Below are 2987 nucleotides of genomic sequence, written 5' to 3'. Positions count from 1 at the left end.
TCTGGATGAGGACATTCAAAGATAATTTTTTATATTTTGTTCCAATTATACCTGTTTAATTTGAATGCTAACATTTTTTTCTTTATAAATAAAATAAACTACTTTAGCAAAATTGCATTTTTTTTCTGAAACTGTGAGTTCACAGCTGCTGGGGCAGTGGGGTGGGGAGTGAAGGCTGTATGGCTATTTATAAGTCTGCATGCATACTTCCCCCAAACCCACTTCTGAAAACCCTTTCCCTTGGCCATTTAACAGTTTGGGGGACATCCGAAGAAGTTTCAGAAATGTTGACTCTGAAAAGTAAAGAGGAATGAAAAGAAGATCCAAGAGACAGAGCCAGCCAGAACAACAGATGGTTATAAAGAAAACCGACGCAAAAGACTGGCTTCCTCATCAGAATTCCGCCAAAGGTTTTAGAACAAGATAACTGGGTTATATTCCAAGATTCACACTAAAAATAGGGCTTGCATGAGAATTTCCATTGCTGGTATATTATTAGAGAAACTAGCTTTGGCAGCACTAGGGAAAGCAGGGACTCCAAGTTTCCTCAGGGCCTGTGTAGCAGGATTGCTTTGCTCTATAGTCTGTTGAGCAGCCAACATGACTCCAATGAATTCTGGAATTAGTCCCTGAAAGAGTGCCAAGTATGTTAAATAAGCTTCACATTGGGAGCAGCTAAGATCGAGTGATCATAACATCATTAGATTTAAAATGCTCATGAGGCCAAGTTCTAAAGGAAGCAACACAAAGTTATCAGACTTCAAAAAATGGTAACTGTGAGAGAGGACAAATGATTTAGACAATGCTTATCAGAAATGTGATATGTGTAAAATCCATCAAAAGAGAAAACGAAACAGGAAGAATATCAAGCATCGAATGGGAAAAGAAGAAAAGATATTACTTAAGGCAGTTTATTAAAGTTTATCTGTATTAAGAAAAGGCTTAATAAGGACTTAGGGACCAAATAAAAAATAAAGTTGTTGAAATCTATAAAAAGTAACAAGTGAGTCAGGTAAGCAGCTGCCTTATTGGAGTTAAACAGATTAGTTACTATCCACCAGTGACAAACTTAAAAGTATGACTTAAATTCTCTCCCTATTATTTCTTTTCTGATAGGGTTTTAGGGAAATCTGTTTGTGTGGATAAAGTGTGATCAGGGTCGGCCCAGGTGGTAACCCACATGATGCAAGTTAAGAATTATTGGAATAACCTAATTTCCTACAAGTCTAACAAGGACAAATCTCATGAGACTGAGTTTTAAGCCTTCTTAAAAAAAAATACTAACATGACTTGGAGAGTTAACTTACTAATCCCAAATCTATTCATTCATAATTAAAATGAACAGATTTAGAGAGTTTTTCTTTGTTGTCAAAGGAAATCAATTTTTGAAATGTAACTTAAGAAATGTTTTGATGAAGTTGGGGTACAACCTAATAAATTGTTTTTTAAAAAAATGAAAAGAAGTGACCAGAAAGAGTCAGTCTTGGCAGGGCAGAAGCAATGGAGTCTGTGAGCAAAAGAACAAAGAACAATATTAAAACAAACCAACCCACCCTGGCAGCCTAGGGATAAGAGGTTCTGAGTGATTAAAGGAGCACCAAGGAGGTGGGGTGCCTTGGAGAACCTGAGTACAAGAACTAAGACAAGAAAAGCAGTTCTTATTTCACATTCACCTGCAAGAGCCAGGAGTTTCCCTGTTCAGGCAGCTAACAGAAACATGGAGGTGGTATAAAAGTTTAGACTTTCCACTCAAAATGAGTGTGTGTGATGTGAACTGGATCTCACTAAAGATGATAGGGGGCAGTATAAGGAATGGGGAACACCAAAGACAGAGGGGGAGAGAGAGAGATAGAGAGAGAGAGAGAGAGAGAGAGAGAGAGAGAGAGAGAGAGAGAGAAGCATTTTTTAAAAATTGGTAGTTGTGAAAACTAGAAGCATGAACATCAGTTGAGAGCTTGACAAAAATCCATGCTGTCTTCTGCACCATCCAAATTGTAAGATCAGTAGGATTCCTTGGTAATTTGTGGGCATTGGTTTCAAGTATGAGCTATGCTGTCCAAAATACCTGAGGTTGAATTTGAATTCTTGTTTTATCACTTATAATGTAAACTTCGGTGAGGTATATAACCTCTTTCATATTTAGTTTTACATGAAAAAAAATGGGATAATAGTCTTTAACTCATAAGTTAGAGTTAAAATTTCACAAGAAAGCCACTCATCGTAACACCTAGCACATTATATAAGCATCACACAAGCTGGATAATATTAGGTTACACAGAACAGATCTTCAAAACAAAGGTAGAACATATATAAGGAATAAAATTTTTCAATTTTTGTGTTCCATGTTTTGACTCTACATCCCATGTTCACATGAATTTTTGAAGGGAACAATTCAGTGGCAAGAAGTTCATACTATGCTTATGCTATAGTTATAAAGCAGAGTCCTTCTCTGAAGGCAAAGGAATAATTGGCTATTTCATCATCAAAGCAGATATTAGTCATCAAATTAACTGAAATACTATCAGCATTTACAGATTGCTTAATGATAGTCAAGTAGCTATTACAGCATTGCTTAAATGATAGTCAAATATAGTTTTTGATATATCTATATATTTATATAGATATATTACAGTTTTAAAAAGCATGTTTTTGACTAATTGTTAGACAACTTAGAATAATCAACTTCAATGAAAATTCCTTTGAAAATGCATATGGAATACAAATATCACGAGGATGACTTGGAATTTTTATCAAAGAATATGCATATTCAATCCTAAAATATAAAATGATTATTTCATATCAGAATTTAAATTTTAAAAAGTGCTAGTTGATAATCTGCCATATTCTTTCATTTCTTCTTTTAATGACAAATGCTTTTGCATCCCTATGAAGACACAAGGAACAGATTAGCAATGAACCTGCAATGAAAACTTTGAAAAAACAAAAAAATGGGCCTCAACTTTCATAAGTCTCAGAAATATTGGGAG

Source organism: Urocitellus parryii, chromosome 3 (assembly GCF_045843805.1).
Source record: "Urocitellus parryii isolate mUroPar1 chromosome 3, mUroPar1.hap1, whole genome shotgun sequence".
Taxonomy (NCBI): Eukaryota; Metazoa; Chordata; class Mammalia; order Rodentia; family Sciuridae; genus Urocitellus; species Urocitellus parryii.
The sequence above is the reverse complement of the archived record's forward strand: the minus strand, read 5'-3'. Positions refer to the sequence as shown.